The sequence below is a fragment of the Apteryx mantelli genome, chromosome 1 (assembly GCF_036417845.1).
Source record: "Apteryx mantelli isolate bAptMan1 chromosome 1, bAptMan1.hap1, whole genome shotgun sequence".
Taxonomy (NCBI): domain Eukaryota; kingdom Metazoa; phylum Chordata; class Aves; order Apterygiformes; family Apterygidae; genus Apteryx; species Apteryx mantelli.
This window is the reverse complement of record NC_089978.1, coordinates 162,623,874-162,645,631: the sequence shown is the minus strand read 5'-3', so window position 1 is coordinate 162,645,631 and position 21,758 is coordinate 162,623,874. Positions and strand designations below refer to the sequence as shown.

General features: G+C 37.3%; 1 protein-coding gene across 4 annotated transcripts in view; it reads left to right on the top strand.

The window, feature by feature from the left end:
* LARGE1 (LARGE xylosyl- and glucuronyltransferase 1) overlaps nt 1-21,758 on the top strand; it is a 285,687-nt gene that overhangs the window by 113,543 nt on the left and 150,386 nt on the right. The gene's annotated exons all lie outside the window — the stretch shown is intronic.

The following is a 21,758-nucleotide window of genomic DNA, read 5'->3' as shown; positions in this document are numbered from 1 at the left end:
AAAAAGGCAGAATTGGGCTCTAAATAATGAAAACAGTCACATTCAGTTAGACTTCAACTGCATTTAGTTTTCCAAGGATGCAATACTTTCCAGGACTTCAGTATATGATGAATAGACATTTTTGCTCTACCCTTGCCTCCACCAACACATTAGCTTCATTCATTTATTTAGTTGCATTTCAGAAGAAGCTTGCTGTGGGGGGTATATCCTTCTAGGTTGAAGACCTAGGGGCTTCAAGACCCCTTTTGAAATTTTGCAGAAGTCCCATTCTAAGCCTGCATTGGAACTCCATAAGCTGAGTTTACACTGAGGGATATTACATTACAAAGAACTGAATGGGTACATCTTTGCTCAATAGTTTCACTTTAATATGACTGAAATGGCACTTCCAACTACGCACCACAATATGGCTTCATGAGGGAAAAATTATGAACTCTCTCTAATCTTCTCTTCTTTGTCTTTTTAACTCTCCACATGTCTGTTTTTAAAGCTCTGTGTTAACAAACTTGCAGCTATCATTGGGGACTCAATGGCTGATTTATAACTTTTATAGCTCTTAAATAAAACATACAGTTTAAAAAGCAAACAAAATCTGAAAAACCTTGAAGCTATGTTACACAAACTCTGTTTCCTTCTAAAATAAGCGAGTATGTACTTCTGACTCCTCTGTCCACTGTATTGTTAGAATTCCTCTTCAAAAATGAAATGGAATAGCTTTTTAAGCAGTAGATGCAATCTGCTGTAATCAAGTTGCTCTTTCAACACCTCCACTAGTAAGTTTGTCTTAGCCCTGTTCTCCGTGGGGCTCAGATTTTTTCACTGGATTTTAGCTTGTAAAACCCCATGTTCATCTTGCTCCCCATAGTCAGACACCATCTGGACATCATTATGTTGTAACTGTGGATAGCCTAATATTTTTGTTCGTTAGGATTATGGGATTAGTCTGACTTTTAAATAAAGTGAAACAGACATCTTCTCATTAACATTTATATTGCTTCTTTCTTTGTTTTGCTCCAGTCTATAATATTAAAGCCACACAGTTGGTTTGGTTTAGTAGATTTCTGACACAGAACCTGGCCATTTTGGTGGGGTGAGGTAGGGCAACAGATTAAAGCAGAGGTCAGCTTTGGCTTGCTTCGCAAAGGAAACACAGTACAACTGCATAGTTCAGCAGCCCTAAACCTTTGAGTAGATTCTCACACTCTCAAATTCCTCTTTGGAATTTTGAAAATGTGGTCCTCTGGGCTGGGGCTAAGGTGCTGTGGAGATGACTGACCACTTTGCTGCACGTTCTGCAGCTCTGTGGAATGCTCTCAGCCCCTCACCACAATCCCTGAAGTAAAGGGAATTTCTAGACTTCCAAGCCAAAAGACACAGTTGTGACCCTCTTCACAACACAGGCCACAGGGATTTTTTTTTTGTCTTTTACAAAACCTTGCTCTTGATTTTAAAAGGTATAGAGACAGAAAATCAGTAGTGATCCCTGCTAGTTATTTCAACACTCAATTACTTTCTCTGCTCAAAATTTGTACCTTATTTCTGTTCTGCATTTCTGAAACCTCAGTTTTCAGCCACTAGATCTTGTACCATTCTTTTAGAATTAGAATAGTCTTTCCGGAATGACTTTCAGTATTTCTGATAGGTACTTGATATGGCAAATTGCCTATTATCCATACCTTTCTTTATCTGAAAAGATTTTTGTCCTTCAACACTTCCTTCTCAAATGTTTTCTAGCCCTTGGGCCATTCTTGCAGCTATTCTCATAATCCTCTTTTTCAAGTTTCTTGTTTAATTAGGATCACCAGAGCAGAACAGGGTTCCATATTCCTTGTGTATGTATATTGTGTAAATACACAGAGGAAAGCACTAAAGTGTCAAGAGTTAAGATTGCCAAAATGTTTCCCTTTTAAATGTCCTTTTTAAGAGGCTTACATTTTTTAAGAGACTGTGACTGTTCAGGCTAAAATTTTTCACATTTTCATGTAGACCCTGTGTGAGAATCCATTTTTAATTGTTTGAACAAAATAGCTTATTTTCCTGAAAAAGAGAATTTATCTTGCAAATATTATTCAGTCATGATTTAATCATGATAACAGGAAGAATTTTCATTCTTTGTCCCTATTCTTGTCTGTTCTGACTTTTCTAAACCAGTCACCCATTGAGTTGAGGTTTCTAGTACTTGTTCTTTACTTAGAAGTGTATTTCTTTCATGGCAAGAAGAGGATAGCTACAAAGGAGCTGAATAAAATGCTAGTCAGCTGGTAACAGGGTAGGTGATAAAACAGTGTGTTTCACGCATTAACTGTCTTGTTCAGATGTTATTTTCTATGAGTGGATAATTTCAAAATGGCTTATTTCAAAAACTTTACACCTGCTATGAATAAGAGTCTTTGCAAGGGCAAGCGACCTTGACATTTTGGAAAAAAGACACACATTTGAGAAAATGCTACATAGGAAAATTAGATGTTGTGCAGAAGCAGCAGTAAATGACCTGCCACTGTTTTTTCAGAATGTACTAAGAAGAAAAGCTATTTCAGCATGAGATCAGTATGAGTGTTTTGTTTATATACTGTAAAAAAAAAATCTAGAATTGAATTTCAGTGCAAGAAAAGACTTTGGTGTATTGTTATGATTGTTAATTTAAATGCACAAAAGCCAGGAACTTCAGAGTTATGGCAGCTGTGGGAAACATAAGTTGGTAATGTTTTACATACACTTCAGGGCATAAATTTCTTAGCATAAACAGCAGTGCAAAACACTACATATGTACCAGAGAAGAGAGTAATGGATGCTGTGGGAACCAGGTATGACTTTGAATTTCTGGACTTCAAATTCAGAACCCTAAGCCTGCACTCACTCACAGCTCTTTTCCCATTGAATATGTAAGGTATAGAATGAATTACATCCTTTTTTAAAATACAAGGCCCTGATTCTGTATAAATATAAATTCAAACATCTAAGTAACCACACTGCCTGCTGTAACTTCTTCCTCATGTGGTTAACACGCACATAAGTTTTTCTCGGGCTTAGTTACTAGATACCTAGAAACAATGTAAACCAAGAACTCAAAATGAACAGTTTATGCAATATGGAAGCCTGTAGGTTTTCAGAATCAGCTAATTTTGGACCTGACAGTGTCCCATTTACCCTTATGAGAGCAGATTCGCCTAATGTGAAGGTTTTTGAAATTCTGGTCTGTACATGTCAAAAACGTAGTACTGGCTTGTTGGCCAGAACTAGATCAATGTGTCTTCAGCAGCGTGCATTCCTAGGGTAACTAACTTAAATAGCTCTGATAGACTTAGGTGAGAAATTACTAGGCAATGAGTATGAGTCATTGATCCGTGAGTTGGTGAGGGAAGGGGCACTAGACCATAGTGAGATAGCCATATGATCACCTAATGTGCGGGTGGAAGGAGGGAATATCCCATGGTATTGAAGGCTGTCTCTGTGGTCACCAGCAAGCTCCATTTATGCCACAAGGTGTGTAGATATACACTGCCTTCCCTTTGACTTTGAAAGGCAATGTACATTTTCTTGAAAGACACTAGCCTTATCTCCTCCTCCCCCCATCCCTGCTTTTCAAAGCACATTTTTGGTCTCAGGACAGCTAGATTAAGGATTACTGTTTGTCAGTTTGACTACAACTTCCTGAACTGCCTATCTAGAGCAGCAGAGGGGATACAAGATTCTCCCTAAATGGATACTTTTGCTTTCAGCTAGTAGTTAATGCAGGCTGAGAATTCTGTTAATCCAGTTAATGCTGCCTGAGAATCGTTATGGGCTGTAGATCATCTACTGCTGATGCCCAGACTTTAATATACGCAAGGTGGTTGTTTGCTCTGGTACTAGTCATTTTGTTGGAAAAGATAATAGGTTCTCTGTTTTTCACTTCCTTCTTAGCTTCCATTTCTCCCTTTGTTGTTCAGAGATGTGCACTGCAAAATAAGTGTCCGTGTGGTTGACTTATTCCCTGTTAAGCATCAGGTCTGCATATTGTTTTCATTTCTTACCTTTAATATGCAGGTTTATAGATATGACAAAATTGACTTCCATTTTCTGCCACTCCATTAAATCAACCTAACCAATAAGAAATTATTATTCTTTTTTAAAATACGGGTATTGTCTGAAAACAAATTAGTATTTCCTTATGTCTTTTATGACCTTTCTGCTAGTGCTTATTTTGTTGTGAAACTTTCAAGAACATGCCAGAGTAGCAGTACACAGGGAGCTTAGTCTGACCTCTTTGTCTATATTTAGTAAATGTGGTGATGTAAGAAGCAGCTGTGACTGTTTCTTTTTCATATCCTTTTTTGTTATTTAGCCAAGAGCAAAAGAAGCAGTATCTCAAAATCTGAAGTTTTACCATTGGCTAGGATCTCTTTCAGAAAGTCTTGACGGAATGGTGATGGAGGTTTATTTCATCTTTTATTTTTAAACTTTAGGGATCTAGTTTTCAGTCTTTCTCTACCTTTAGGAAGACTAAGTGTGTATTTTGGCCCATTTAGAAGCTGAAATCCTACATAAGTCCATTACGGCAGTTGTAAGAGACTGGAGAATATCACCAAGAATTTTGAAACTTATGAGAGTTTCATGTCAGTGATTATAATGTCTAGATGCTTTGCCATTCTTTCCTGTTGTGACAATTCATTATAATCTAGTCGAGTGATTGACAGTGGTTAACACATGGACTGGGTACATTTCTTCCCACTCTTCACTGCCCCTCAAATTAAAACTTCATGGATTTGCTCCTGAGGAGGTTTGCAAGGATCTTCCCAGCATGCTTCAAAGGTACTGATCAAAATCTTAGTTAAAAACATGGGCTATGTTTACACTACCTGCCTAGGTGCCTAAATTGCAGTACCTAAGTTCAAGAGACAGATGAACAGCTCAGATCATCTGCTATCTGGGCAGCCAAACCCTAGTTTCCTGTATAGTCACTGGAAAGAGGCACGTGCAGTCTCTAAATTAGGTAGTCCATAGTAGGCAGTCTGAAATAGCCTATGACTATCTCGTCTTTTTAGCACGTCAACAATAAGTATCAGAAGGAAGGATATGCCTAATGGGGGTACTAGTATGGTCTTATTCCTTCTTCACAATAGCCAAGAGGGAGGGTTAAAGCTAGGAGAGAGATGCTGCATACTACTCAGTATAGCCAGAATTCTCTATGAGCTTTCCAGCTGCTCTTCCCTCCTCCTCTGATATGTTTGGGGGTGCTTAGGCCATAACATAGCCTTAAGTGATATGGGAGGAAGAAGAGACGGGGAGGAACTGTGAAGCTAGCTAGCTGTCTGTATTATAGCAACTTTAACAGCTGTATGGCAATGTGTTCTTCTTTGGCAGCTGCCAGGAGCAATGCTATTAGTTGCCAAGACAATTGGCAGCAGATGGCTTTGTCCAATTGTGCCATGAAATTCATTTAAACTAAAAGGATGTACTTGTAGCTGATTCATTATAAGAAAATGTGACTCCTTGTACTCTGTTTTTATAAGTAGTGAATTTCACCATTAGAGCTGGGATTCCAAATATTATGTAAAGCCCCCATAGCCCATCACCATAAACATGCAAAAATGAGAAGAGTTTTGTTTGTTTTTTCAGTAATAGCAAAGAAAGATTTTCTATGTTTACTATAGCTGCTTAGAGAATTTAGGCGGATTGTAACAGGAAATTTTGGGCCAGCACATCTTGATGTGGTTTCTTCTCTGATTACCCTTCCAAATCTGTATTATGGAAGCTAGCCCCATCATCAAAGTGTTATTACATTGTAATATATGAGTAAAAGTATATGTAATCTTTAACATTTTTAATATAACTTCTTGCTGCATAATAGCATATGCTTAAAGTAGTCCCTCTTCTAGCTTTTGTTCTATGCAGTAATCAGAAGTACTGCATACAAGTTTGAACTGTTTGTCTTTGAGGAACTTCTTGAGAAAAAGGAATGAAAGAACAACAGAGAGGACAATTTATACTGTTTTGGTGCTAACCTCGGCCTCCACAGAATCTGGTATCTCTATATAGTTCATACTTTTGTTTATGAAATAAGTTCATTTAATAATAAGAAATACCAGAAAGAAGCAAAGTATTTCTCTGGGGAGAACAATCTTCCTGCCTACCATTAATGCAACTGTCTAAAACCAGCCAGACTATCAGTATATATCCAATTTTTCTGTAATGTTTGCCCCCCCTCCCTTTTTTTTAACCATTCTTTGATTAATATGATTGCTGGCTGATATCATTATTAACTGAAGTAAAAAACTTAGTTCTCATACTTCCAAAGCTAAGCTTGAAAAAGTAAATTCTAAAAAATCAAAAATTTTTTCCAAAATTTATAATCTGAAGAAAAAAGAAAACCCACAATTTTGGGAACCTAATAATTCTTTTAAGTGCTTGGCCTAAATGCTGTTAATACCAAAAGTAAATTTAATATGAAATGGTTAGAAAATTCTGAAACTGGTAAGATGGAGAAAGCTCCCTTTTGTGCCTATTCTTTAAAATAAATACAGAAAGTTTTATTTATGCATGGCAAAGAAATTTGTCTAACAAACATACTGCAAAAGCCTTAAGCATTGTAACATGTGTCCCTTTATAAACTCTGTACTTCCTTTGTCAAACACAGAGACACAAAAGCATTTGCAGCAAAAATTACAGCATATCAACTAACAGTTACTAATAGTAGGTCAAAATAACATCTGAGTATGCTTATTTTGAGTCATAAATTATAGTTATAAAAGGAAACCATCAAATGTATCCAGATTTTAATTCAACTTTTCTTGCCCTGTTTCATGCAGATTTTTCATTTTCATATTTGCATCCCCTGAAGTAATGGGAACTGTAGGATCCTAAACAATTTTGAATATCTTTTTAATTCATTTCAGTATTTAACTATTAGCTTAAAAGCCTAATCTTGACCATCCCATTTTGAGAGTCCTGGAGACAATGTATTTTGAGTAGGAATAAGATTTTCAAAGGTTTCCTAAATCACCTGAGTGATTCATTTAAACTAAAAGGATGTACTTGTAGCTGATTCACCTAAGTGATTTAGGAGCTAGGGAAATAGGCCTACATGATTTCATAAGGAAGAGCATGTCTCAAAAGTATCTGATTAGGAAGACAAGCACAGCTTGCTTGTTCTCATGATGCAGGAATGTCACTCTGAAAATCCCACTCCAATTCCCAAATATTATGTATACATTAAATTACTGCTAATTCAAGATACTGTTTATATAGTTGTAAAAGAAGGAAAGTGATAGAGGAATCTCACAATATTGCACTGGCCTAAGCAATGTCCTGTCTAAGAACACTTCACCAGTATAGGACCACTAGTATATTACACTGGTAAAGCATTTTTAGTAGGGAGGCAACTGAACCAGTAAAACAGCTCTGGATTAATGCAATAAACCCACTGCCCAACAATGAAATGTACTGCTGGTAAACATGAGGTTTTTTTCTGGTGTAATTGTATGTACTCACAGTGCTTCCACAAGGATAACAGTTCAGTCAGGGATTAAATATTTTCATATCCCTTTTCATGGCTCAAGAAGTCTCCTGAGAAGCTTAGGTGTTTTGCCTAGAGAGCCTGAAAAATCCCCTGAACAAAGATTTGGTTGTTAGTTTCTTACCAAAGTAACAGGGCTTTTAATACAGTCATATAAAATCTTTACAGGCTTTTTTTCCTTTCTTCGTTCCCAGTCTCTGCTGGGAAAAAGGTACTCCTAAGACCTCCTATTTACTTGAAACTGGTGAAGCTGGTGAAATGGGGAACATTTTCATTGTAATTAGCATGATCTTTTCTAAGAAGTTGTTAATGAGCTGTTCTTTTTGTTTGTATTCCACATCCCACATGTGGTTGTTTCATGTATACAATTTTGTGAGGCCACTTGGGATACTTGTCCCAGATGTTGCTTAACTGCTGCCTGGAAAGTTTGAACCAGCAGCACAGCCAGTTCAGTTTGGATTCTGAAATGTCCGGACACAGGTAGCCTCAGAGTCACTAAGATGAATCAAGTAGCCTGAAACTAGGCTACGTTTATCAAAACTCATACTTAAGTCCCAGCTCAGATATCTTGTTATGTTAGCTGACCAAAGCCAATTAACAATATGTAGGACAAGGCTGTACCCTCTCTCATTTGTTAATAGCAGGAAAGAGAGATGAAATTTTAATATTGGCAGCCTTTTCATTACCAGTATGATAAATGTACTGTAGGAGTCAACAAAGTTTTCAAAGCCAAATTGTTGCAGGACTTTACATAAAAATTACTACTGGACCTGGTCAAACGCATTGGTGGCAGCCACTGACATACAGAGCATGTTCCAGGTTTGTGGGTTTTCATCTCCTCCTTTAAACTTGCCTTGCATTTCCTGAGGCTTGTCTGCATACAGTGTGTTGCCTGGTATCTGGCTGGCAGAACAAACTAATGACTGGTCTTGGGATAGCATTTTCAAAGGAATATTAAGTCCTATTTTCAAGAGCAAAGTTGGTCAGTTAAGACCTTATTTTTAAAATCATTTAAGCAATTGCAGTAAGGGTAGATGCCTGAAGGTGCACCTACCTGCATTGTAGACATCCTATTTTCTTTGAAAGTCTGGTCCTCTCAAACAATCTTCATTTCTGAGGCTCCTCAATGCCTATTTATTTTAATGGAATGTGCTTCTAAATCAGCTAAGTGCCCTTGAAGATCTTATTTCAGTCAAAAATGGTAGGCAGAAAAGAAAAAAATCCAGAGAAAGGAATTTCATTGTCAACTATCATTATAGGTATCTTTAAATTAAATAGTCCCTTTCTTTCTCACCTAAATGAGAACAATCATTATGGGTGCTTTTCTATGCCATTATTCCTCACTCCCCCAGTCTACAGTGGAAATGGAAATAAGAAGGAAGGAAAAACAAAAAGTAAAAATTCTTCAATTGCCAGAATTTTCTTGACAGCTAGGGGAAAAGTAAGGTTTAAAATTGGGATACAGAAGCAGTTTTGGTAGAGCAACTCTTCACAGCAAGCTGTTTTGGAAAAGAGTACTCAGCCAGCTGTGTTAATAATTCTGGACTGTTAGGTGAGTGGTAGGATTCATCCTCATCTGAGTTATAGTTAAAACGAATCTCCATTGCTTCTTTTACCAAATTTAGTCATTTTCTTTTTCTTTCAAATAAAGTGCTTGTGGATATGTCACTGCTTGTGAAGAATTACTCTTATACAGATATATAACATTCATTTTGTCACCATCCATTGTTCTAGATTTATTTCTCATGCCTCTTCAGTAAGTCAGTTATTACAAAAATGTGCATACACCTAGTTTTCTAATTCTGTAAGATTTCCTTGTCTCCTGAAACTGGGACAAGTGAAGTTGGTAAGAATAATATATGCACTCTTTAGATTCCCCTAAAATTTAGTAGTTTGTCTTAAGAGTACGTGAACTCTTTTTCTTCATCAGATTAACCAGAAGTCTACCAAATATGTTTTTTTTCTTTGTAAAACTTAATTTAAGGTCAGCATCTGCTATGCTTGTCTTAAACTCGATTAGATATTTTTGACATCTTTACCTTAACAGCTCCGTTGCTAGGGTTTCATTATGCTTTCTTTCTGGTTCATGTGCTCCCTATTCTAAATTGGCTATGTTCCTTTCTCTCTCTTGCTATTTTCTTTTTATTGAGGAATATATGAAATGTGACCTCAAGTTACTGATTTTCATGTTTCTCAGAGCAGTGCTTCACTGGTTTCTGCATACTCCCTTGCCTTAATGGTTTAAACTACTTTTCCTCAGTGCATATGTAAGCCCATCATTGTACCCTGCCCTAGGTTCAAAATTCTCCATGCATTGAAATTCAATCAGCAAGATATGCTTGTCATGATCTGAAATATCAGTAGCTTTAATTATATGGTGGGAGTGGTCAAAAAGGGATGAAGTCACAGTCTGTCCTTTATGCTACCCGTGAGACATATGGTGAAAGTGTTCATACACCACTTGAAAGTGTCATTGCCCCCCCTGTCCTGACTAGTAATGGTCATGAAAATATCATGGGTCATTGCTATATTTTCAGTAAAGTTGCAGCTGAACTGATAAGAGTTTCAGATGGGATTTTGTTCTCTAAAAACCTTTAATGTACATATAGCCTAATGGGTCAATCCTGTGTGTACCCTAATGTCCCACATGTGACCCTAGTGGGTCAATTTCTCAGAGATACAGAAGTCTCCATTAGCCCTTTTTTCTCATTTTTTTTCATGGTATTTTAATTTGGATCACTGACTATATCAACCTTTAAACATCTTGCAATTTTAAGTTTTAGTCTCCTGAGCAGATTATCTTTTCAATTCCAGGTGAGATATAACAGTCTTCAATATGAGTAATAGAGGGTGGGAAATTTTATTACGTGAGCAAGAAAAATTCTGTCACCCTTGCCACCATCTTTTTGCTGTACATACCTGTCCAAAAGGATCCATGTGAGTTTGCTGGCTCTTACTTGTCTCACCAACTCATCTCAGTATCTTATCTTTGATCTTTCCTAAAAATTCTTCAGTGACTTATCAAAAAACACTTCTGTGCTTCAGAATATAATTCAAAGCCTACTGCTGTCAGCAATGATTGTTGGTTCCAACTGGCAAAAATTAGCTTAACCTCTCCTCATGGATCATATTTTCTAGACTTCTGATTGTTCTGGTTGCTCTGCTGTAACCATACTCCAATTCTTCCTTCTCTTTCTTGAGCTGCACATAATTGAGTGTTGTGTTTTGAATGTGTCTGCTTTTGGTCCCAGTAAAGCCTTCTGAAGTGCACTCCAGAGCAGCTCTGCTTAGGAAAGTTGTGTACCATGGTTGCTGAAAGGATGTAACTGAAGATGGATTTTCCTGTGGCCCTGGCAAAGCTGCTTTACAAAGTTCATGCTCCTTGCCAGTACTCCTACTCTTCCTCCTAAGCAACTACTCATTCCCACTGATCCTTTCCTGCTGAAGACTGTAGCGTTTGTGGGGCTGTGCTGCAAACCAGATTAAAGTGGTTTGCGTTAGAAATAGCCCATTCCTTATGGTTGTGGGAAAAGAGGGTGGGAGTCCCGTAAGCAAGTGTATCATGGTACTACAGTCTGACAGACCATCCACTCTGCGGACTGGAACCACTGTTATCATTTGTGTCTCAGCTGCTGGTCCATAAAGGAGTGGTTTTGTTTTGTTTTGTTTTGTCCTATAAACACACGAGGCAGACAAAGGCAGAGGTACTGCTGATATTTCATAACTTCAGTGCTTGAACTTGAGACCCTTACATATTCTTTCCATATACTAATTTTATGAAATGGTATAATATCAGCATATATTTCTAAAGCCCCTCTCCCCTCCCAACACTTCTCTCCCCTCTGGAGGGAAGAGATGCGCACATTCTTAGGACTTAATTTGTTCCTTTTCTGGCCAGGGAATTTGCCTGTAGCAGTAGTGCAAGCTACATCCCAGTGTTTCTTTTCTTTCAGTGCTGCAGCACGGATTCTGAGCCTTCCAAAACATAACCATATTTTCCTTACCATCCTGATTCACCTACGCATAACTAAGAATTTGGGAATATATATCCCTGTAAGAGAGAAAATACGTGAACAGCTGGCAGAGCACTAATAAATTATCGTAATTAGTTTTACCTATAAATGCACAATTCTTGTCAATAGAAGTTATGTAGAACTGAGTCTTGGTAAATAAAAAGGATTTGTTTTCACCAGGTTTTCTTACATCTTTCTCCTTCAAGTAGACTGTCATAGTAGATTAAAAAAATAATTTTAGCTGCTTCCCCATTGCATTTAAAACCTGTAGCTCCATCTCTCTGTCATGCCCACAGGTCAGTACCGTTTGTTTACAATTAGTTCACCAAAGAAGAAGCAAATAGAGGAAGAAAAAAAGAAATGTAGAATAAACTGAGTGTTAACGGCACCTCTGTGGTCTCTAGCTTACATGTTTCATTGTAAAAAATTATTTATTGTAATTGTTTTTTTTGCCATGGTGGCTATAAAACAGCTGAGATTAAGCAAGGAAACAAGCATTCTTGAGGTTACCCAGCAGCCTGAAGAACCATCCCACAACAAATATGGGAACATTTAAACAGTAACTACCTCAGAGTGCGTTTTGGGATTGCTGATGATAGCCCCTCTAGAATACAATAAATGACTCCCACCTTTCATAGATGACTGCGCACTGGGAATTATGCCCAAAGTCTTAGAATATTTGAAAGTAAAGGTGCAAGTTGTTAAGTTTGAGGCTCATTTATAAATGAATTTCTATCTAAGTTATAGAGTTCTCACCTGTACTAGATGCTTTATGTCTTGAATATTTCTGTCACCTCATCCCCTGCTTAAATACTTTCATCCATCCCTAATTGAGTTTAGGGTAATAATTTTGATAACATAGACACCATCTGACATGGGAATATAGATTTCATAAGAAGAAGGCAACAGAAATTCAGCTGTATTTTTCTTTCTCTTTTTAACAGAAATAATCAAAAAAAGGGTATGAGAATATTGTCATTTCATAACTTTCAAAGAAACATGCTCCATACCAGTGCCCATGATGTATAACTAAAGAGTGTACCTTAGAATTCTTCATACACATTTGTTCTGTTAAGTAAAATAAATAATAACATGGTTGTAGCTATGTGGTTGAGGTTTGAAATCAGGCTTATTTTCACACCTCTTGTGTGCAGCTGATAAAAGCCAGTCGGTTAGATTAGATATACCTGGGCTGCTCAGGGCTGAGTTTGGAAGGCAAGAATTGATGAAAATTCATTACATAAGCATTTTACACTGGCTAATCCATAGAGCAGGATCAGCATCAGCCTATTATGAGGAATTACAGTCTGCACAGGCACACGGGATGAATATAGAATTTGCAGAAGTTTCAAAATGAAGAAGGGAATTGGGGAATGGTAGGTTCTGAAATTAAGGCATTAAGGATCATCAGGACTTGATTAAGAACCAGATCCAAAATGCTTGAATAAGAGAAGCGTAAAAAGAAAAAAGAAAAAAGAAAAAAAAAAGCGAAAAAGGAGAGCTGTTAAATTAAATACACTAACAGACTGATAACTAACAGATTTGGAGGTTTTTACCTTTGGCAGAGTTAAACTTTTGCTTTCTGAGAGCTATAGTGTGATAGAATGAAACTGATCTCACTTCATTTTTGTCTGAACTTTTCCTGGAATCTGGATACACTTTGAGTGTCCAGAATGCAGAATGAAAAAAACAGTTATGCATATTGGGGAGACACCAGTGAAGATGATGTGGTTTTCAGCGTAGTATTTTGCCTGCATAGACCTCTCAAGTATAATTCTGAAAAAATAACCCCAAAAGCAGTAATTCAAATGACTGGTGATAAATATGTGTTTGTTTCGTATATTCATTTATCTGACTTAATAGTTTTGTCTTGAAATTTTAAAAATTCTGCTGAAGATTACCACGGGATGCATAGTGCTCTTTAAAATGCCCAGCAACAGTTATGATTTTATTTAACCCTGTAAGTGCCCTTCAGGTTGGATTGATGGTTACTGTTTCTATCACAAGCAGTGACAGGTGCTGGCCCTTCAATTTACCCACCCTAGCTCATGTGGCATAGCAAAGGACAAGTCATTTGAACAGCTTTAGTTAAAAAAAAAAAAAAAAAGCATTGTCACTTTTAAAGTGTTAAAAAATCACTATACCTATAATTACAGGCTTTTTAAGAGCTTTGTCTCCTGATTTTTGCACCTTGACGGGTCATGTTTTCTTCAGCTTTCTCCTCCAGAGATGAAAGTGAGATCTTACTGCAGACAAAACAAACAAGCAAAAAGCACTGGTATTCCCATGTAATCCAAGATGTGACTTTCCCATAAATATAAAATATTGCGAGACTTTAAATATAATTTTAAGAACTGGAAATACTGAACACAGGCAGCAAATCCTTTGCTCACTCTTATATGTTGTGGGCTTCTCTAAATGTTCCAAGTTGGAAAAAGATTTAATGACTGTCACATAATAATGTATAGGTCTTCAGGCAAGTCTGGAATTTTACTTTCCCTTTTGATTAGATTCAGTCAGATTATTCAGGTAAAGAAAGAAAAACCTTCTCTGACAGAATCTACAAGTGATATTTGTGCTCCCCAAATAATAAAAAATAGTATCTGTAAAAGGTGCTGGTTAGTAAGTGTTTTGAATACATACGTGGTAAAGTTATGGTCTCTCAAAAGAAGAAAGGCTATCTCTTAAAACATAAGAAATCACGTTCAAATGTCCTGCTAAGTAGAGTTCTACCATAAGGGACAAAATGTATATTATATACTGATTGAAACGTAGGCTTTTTTTTTAACAGGAGTACATGAAGTTGGAGCTGTTGTAACTCAATTCCTGTATTATTTCAATGATAGTTAAAACCAGAAGAAGGCGTAAATTAGAAAGTAATCCTGGGAATAATACCATTGTAAAGTAGTTTTATTCCATTGTCTGCCTCAGTCTTTCCTGGGAGGATGGTCATAATTTAGAAGGGAGAAAGCCATGCTGGCTCATGTAACGTAAGGGCGTGTGTTTTGTCAGCCTGTTCTCAGAGGGGAAGGAAGGGTGAAGGAAACAAATGTCCTCTTAGCATTTGCTCCTCAGCCTTATCGCATGTCTGTTCTTAAGAGCTGATTCCTGTCTCAAATTTGTGTGAATTAATACAGAATATGTGATTAAAAATAATGATCAGGATCCTGTCCTTTTTCTAGAACAAGATGGGAGTAGATGAGAAAGGAAGGTAGTTCTTTTTGGGGTGGGGTGGATGATGTTTGTTCTTTAGCATGACCTTTAAGAGCTTTTACAGATGCGGCATTTTTTTATAGAGCTGACCTATTACTTTTTTGCAGGTTTGGTTGTTCTTTATACATAGAGTGAATGGGGCGGGGAGGGTTGATTCATTTTGTTTTTAATGTGAAACATTTTTCATCAAGTCTCCATCTGTTCTGCTTAGACTTTAAGATGACAAAAGATACTGCAAGTGATTTAAAGGAATGCATCTATAATTATACTGACAAAGGAAAATTAATAGATGTTTTAATGAAGGTCCATCAACAAAAATAAAGGGAAATTGCAAGACTGCAGTCAACCACTACACACACCCCTGTTACTCATAAACACAATGTAAGAATTTCTGTAAACACCTTCACCTTCACATTCCCTTTACTCCAACAAAAAAAACTTGCCATAGACATCAAACAATTAGTTCACAGCAGGTGTCACTGTACAAAGCCTATGGCTATTAGCCATAATCACAGACTACCTTACAAAAGCATCATTAAAAATGACACACTGTAGTATTGCATTTGTCCTTATTAACTCTCACAGTATATTCTGCTTTTGAGAGAAATGCCTGGAGAGAATGAAAACTTAGAAAAGGAGAGATCTACTCTACAAAAAGAAAAGATAGGGAGTATTTATTTAAATACACGCAGATCCTGTTAATATTGAGCACTGCTACCCTGATTCAGTAAAGCAGCTTTATTTTAGAATCGTAAGTAAGCATGCCAGTGAAACTTAACCTCAGTATTGTCCTAAACAAGAATAGGCATATTCTTTAGGATCCTTATTTAGGATCTTAAACATATATTAAGATGATTTTGTGCACTGAAGAAGAAATTTGAATTAGTCTCCAAGATATGCTTCATCTATTACAAAACAAAATCTTAGTAGGCAGAACATTTAAATCTTGCCATACATTGGTGATATTTAACCTTAATAAACTTGCGTCTGCTCGGAAAAGAAAATTTTCATTTGCTTGCTGCACAGGAAACTCAGCTGGTTAGTGATGGGGCACTGGGGATCTGGTCCACATTCTGACCTAGCACAGTACAGTACTCTATACATTTATGCTACAACATAAAAATGACTAACAACACCATGCTGTATGCATGCAAAATTTCATGAAATATTAGACCCATGCTTGTTTTCACTGAAGTCACTGAGTTTTGCCTTTGACTCACTTGAAATAGGACTTTTTCCTGATATGCTGTCTTCACTTCCATAACAACACAAAAATAACATGAAAAAGATTAATTTCCTCATGTTTTATGGGAAATCTTGGTCACTGATTGAAATGAAATCTGTATCTACCTGATATGATATATCTGATATAAAATCAGTTCTGTACATACTTATTCTATCTGTGTAGAAGGAATATCTGACATATATTAAACCAATTTTGTTTTTAAGATAAAAAATGTTCATGCAAAAAAAAGGTTTCATGATACATGTCGATGGAGCCTGGTCACCATAGAGGAGATCATAATCCTGTGGCAGATATCTGGCCATGCTGAAGCTAATGCTGAAACCACTGTTGATTTTCATGGGATCAAGATACTACTTTTGCCATCAGAATTAGGAGTATATTGTCTAGGGTTTTTTTTCTTTTTTTTTGAATTTCATCACTCCTTTTCGCATATATTATGGGTTTTTTAAATTTTAAGAAGAAAAGTATTATTTTATCAAGTACGATATGTTGGCCAGCTGTGAGTTTCTATTTGTAAAATGCAGAAAAAGCTAGAAAACATGAAAGTCTATTTAAGATTCTAATGAATTTTGTGGAAGACTCATTCCTGTTTAATGCACTTACAACTTCTGAAAGTAATCTAACTAATTTCCTTTAGTTAATTTGTGAACTGCTGTTTTAGGGGTTTTTAATATTATGACTTTTTTGTATTTACTATTTTTAAATGCTGTATGTTTCACTTCTGATGTCATAGCCATGACATATAGCCTACTGTCTTCATCATTGCTGTGACATGAAGGGTTTTTTTTTCTCTGTATGTTAGGAATTTTGCTGTATATAGTGCATGATGATCTGTTATGACATTTTTCCTCATGAGGAGGAGAGGAAAGGAACTCATGAGTTATTTTATGTCTTGTCATAAGTGAAGATAAATGTCATAACACGGATCAGCCTTCATGTGTTCTGAATGTGCAGTTATTTGCGTTTTCCCCTCACTGTTCTTCAGGACTGAAGTGGCTTAAATGAAAAGTGCTGGGAATGTGTGGGAGAAACATAAGACTCTCCATACAGAAAAATATTAATAACTTATGGTTTGCTGTGTCACCAGTGAAATAACACAGTTGCATATTAAAATAGAAATATAAGCTTGCAATATTTCTGGTTGCATGTGTCATCTTCTTAGGCATTTAGAAAGAAGAGAAATCATACTGCTTTGAAAATCTATTTTTTACTATTTGCCTTTATATCCATGTGTTCATATTTGTTGTTGTTGGCCAAAGCAGTATCAGATTAGAAAGTTCATGCAGTTCTGGTTCCTGCGAAGGAAGAAACACATGGTGCATAATTTATTCATATTTGTTTATTTATTCTTTTAATCCTTGAACAATCCTTAATGGTCGGGATTCAGAAAATCTCTTCCAGCAGTCTCGATCAAAATACGAGTTCATGGTTCTCTGAATGCATCTCTATGTCAAGGGAGATTAAAGGATAGAACAAACTTTGCAGCAGGTTTCTGTGGCCTCACCCAGCTTGAGCCAGTACTGCAGTATTTCTGTAGAGAGGTGATGAAAATCAACTTCTAAGATTGTGTAAAATAGTGCTACCACCAGGTGACTTCTACCTATACACATGAATCCTGATATAGCTAAGTTTGGAACTATCTTTTAAGAGCCTAAACCCTGGATTTCAATTGGACCTCCATTTTTCAACGTACCTCCCATGATCAACCAAAGCCAAACTAAGGTGTATTTTATTTTACCATCCTGTGCTGTTTGATACAAAACATTTGAGTCTATTAATAATAGGCCTATGGTAGACTCTTAAACCGATGTGGTACAGTAGCTATATGAGGGCAGGTAGTCATGTTAGGGATTACATAAAGGTCTTCCCAATTCTTTGGCATGTTTCCTTATCCCTAAAGCAAATGTGTCTATGAATTCCTCTGGCAGTAAGCAGGTCTGGGCATGCCTTGTCTTGATTTTGAGGCATTGTCATTAGGCTGGTTAGTCCTTTTCCAAAATTTCCAAATTGGATGTTTGGATTATTGTATACGTTTGTTATTATATATGTATGAAAGTGTTGTCATTTAACTGAGAAAGCATGGAGAATTGCTGACATAAATGTAACTTGTACATTGTGTGCATGTCTGGATTTTTGATACAGTTTACAAAATGGGTATGGCTATGACTGGTGGCCAAGAATCACGTTCAGGAAGTGATGTTCTGATCCGGAGAAAGTGAGATGAGAGAAAGCTAAATAGCGAACCAGATAATGGTATTCAGTATTCCATGGGAGAGGAAGCCACATCTGGAGCTCACTGACTAGGAAGTAATGGACTGAATCCGTCTGCTGGAGTTTCTGAATGTCCTTTAAAGTGACCAGGCTCTCTTGCCACAGAGCAGCTATTACACATTTTTCAGGATGTAAGAAAGCTCAGGTGAATGTTTCCAGGAATATGCAAAACTCTGTCTTATAGTATGCTTTGTGCCCCCTTCCACCTTAAAAAATGGATGGGAGGAGGGAGAATGAAGGGGATCCCCCAAATCAAACAATGAAATTTAGCAAATTTTCAAATTTTGAATAAAAATTGTTGGAATTCCTGGTTTGCTTACTAACTTACATGATGCTGCTAAGAAAGCAAAGTCAAACGACAACCGTGGTCAATGTCACCATCTGTGACATTGAGTATTTTTGAGATTGGAGATTTTCTGTAAAATGGAATCTCAACTTGGAGTTTATAAGCAATGAAGGATTTCTGAGAAAGACAGCAGCATTCTTATTAGAGGTATTCTGGTTGAAACGAATGGTTGCATTTTTAACTGTTATGCGGGGTTAACACTGTTTTTTGCTCCAGCTTGTAGATGTCAGTATGTGTAAGTGCATTTCTTCTGAATGGTCGGCCTGATGAGGATAAGGAAGGATATGCAAAGCAGACTCTCTCGCCCAGGTTCCCCAAATCCAAGTGCTGTACAATCAGGAAACACATTATAGCGTCCATTGTTGCTTTGGCAGGGAAAGTGTGCTTTACATATGCAAATACTGCTCAGAAGTTTAACTTAATAATTATCAGCTGGAGTCTCTATTGATGAGCAGCTGAGGCAAATCATCAGCAAGAGAATCTGAATTAACTACTACTAGGCTTTGATTGAGCATACTTGTCTCTTGCTTGTGGTTACTGTAGCGATTGTAGGAACCTATAGGTATTTCTATAATCTTTTATAAGCTTATAGATATTTTGTCTTAGGTTTATCGCACTCTTAAAAAACACTGTAAAATGCTTTATTTTATTTTTTTTCCCCTTTTTTTTACCTCTTCCACAGTGTTTTACTGAGCAGGAGCCAACATATAAGAGTTTTACTCTTTTACACCCCAGTACCAGGAATGACAGTCACAGCACTGTGTACAGCTGTGGGGATGCATTTTACCTTAGAGAGCTGTAATGGATGCCTGCTGTTGACTATGTATTCTGCTAAATCAAGGCCTCGGAAGTTACATTAACATGAATATCACACCTGAACACAGAGAATTCTCTGGGCATAAGATATCCAAATGGTTAATGAAAAAAGAGATGCAGCTACTCCATAGGAAATCTTCAAATTAACAGATGCTATTGTCTTTCCTCCCACTCCTACTGTACATCAGGGAAATTCAGCTGGCTACAAATACTTACCCTGCAGATATCATTCATATGCTTTTTCCTAAGTGTGCTTTATTATTCACACTTCTATAGTCCCTCCACAGCTTCCCTTCTAATTATCCCCTGCTTGCCCGTTCCCATGAATGTGGCATTCACCCACATTCTACCATTTAAGGCAGTTAGTAGTCCATCATACTATGAACTGGATTCCTCATTTTTCAGGAGGTGCCACAATTTATTTAAATTTATCCAAAATGTAACTCAAGTTGTATAAATGTACGAGGTTTCAGCTTCGGGGCACAGACACCCACAGACCAACGAGGCATTTAAACTGAGTTGGATGCTTTGCACTGAAGGGGATAAGTGTTGCATGATCCTTTGCGTCAGCAAAGTGGGAATGGTGATCTCTAGCTGGATGGTGATAATGGTTAGCTGAAGGTGCTAATGTCTCCAACTGATCCAAAAGGGGTCATTTATTTGTGCCCGCAACTGACCACAGCTAATTGTGACGTGCTCAGTTATGATCAAAAGTCGTTGCTAACTGATGGCTGGTCATTGGCTCTGTAGACAAGTACTCCTACCATAAACACTGCCATAAGCAGGCAGATACTCTGAACCTGGCTACTGTGGTCAAGGACATAAGGGGTATTGATCCTCCTCTCCTTTTATGGAATGCTCTGCAATGAACTTGTAGAGCCTTGTTGTAGGAGTTTTCCCTGCTATACCTGGTTGGTGTATAAACACCTGAGTCATCGTGCTCCCATGCTGGCAGTCTTCACCAGTATGAAAAGCCTTTGAAAAGAAAAAGAGTATTCCTCCAGCTTTGAGGAGAAAGAGCTTTCCTTTTTTCCTCTTTCTTCCCCCCTTCCCCAACTGCTACCAGAAACAGTTTGCCAAAAAATCAACATCTTTGCAGGAATGGGGCTTGGAGAAAATAACAATTCATCAAGAGCACAGATGGCTTATTTAGAATCTAATAGGTATTAAAACACTATTTTCCCCGAGTTTTACTCCTGATATTGATAACGTGTTATCTTTGCCAAGTTCCTCTCTTGATAACGTTATCTTTGTCAGACCAAATCCTCGATTAAATCTTACTTTCACTCAGTGCTTACTCTGATAAGACATTATTTTCTTACATCTCCACTCCCAGTGGAAAGGAGGGAAATATTATTTTTAGTCCTTTTCTTGGAGAGGCATATATTTTGGCAAGAAAATGCAAAGCAGGGAGAGGAAGAGAGAGAAGAAGACAGAAGAAAGGAAAAAAAAGTTGTGCTCTAGACAAAGATATGAGCAAGGAATGTTAAGACTTAGTGGGATCTTGTTTTAAATTTAGTAATTGGCTAATGTTCTTAATATTTCATTTGAAAAAACAAGCTATTGAAGGAGCCACATCCACTTTCAGGGCAGATGAATGTTATATTTAAGTTTCTCTCCCTTCTTCCTGCATTATATTGCTACATGCTTTTTCCCAACCCACGGTCTTTCTCTGCTTATCATCCCTACTACCCCTGTTAGATGTATCAAAATTAGGTTCACTCAGCCACCGCATAATCTGCTGTCTGCAGCTATGCAGCATGATGCCATTGTTGATGATACAATTGCTAACAGTGTCTGAGGCACAACCCCTGCCTCATTCTGTGTGCAGAGCAAATGTGGCAATGCAGTGAATGGTTCTTGGACTCCTGCTTTCGTTAATTAAAGAGCCTGGAAGGTGGTCATGAACAAGTCAGGGGAGTGTAGAAAGAAAAGGGTCAGTTTTGTAGATTATGAAGTTGACTCTGACCTGGAAAATTGGTTCTGTCTCTACCAGTAAGTTCATTACATGATGGTCTTAAAACAAAGCTGTTACCAGGGACTGCTAACTGTAATTTTTCCCTTTTCTGGGTTCCCAGCATGCAGACTCAAAGTGTAATTTACAGAACTGTTAAGCTTATACAGTTGCATATACAGGTGATAAGACCTGTCTTCTGAGCAAATAAAGTGCAGAAAAGGTGCTTATTTGTTAAAAAATTGCACCATAACCATTTCAATTGCACATCTGGGGCAATTGTGCAACTGTTATTCTCTTTAGATGTTAATGACTCCAAACTTGTGTGCCCCAGCTGTGAAGAGGGACTAATAGTACCATCTTTCCCCTATGTTTGGAAAAAAGTCACTGATCATCTGTGCAGC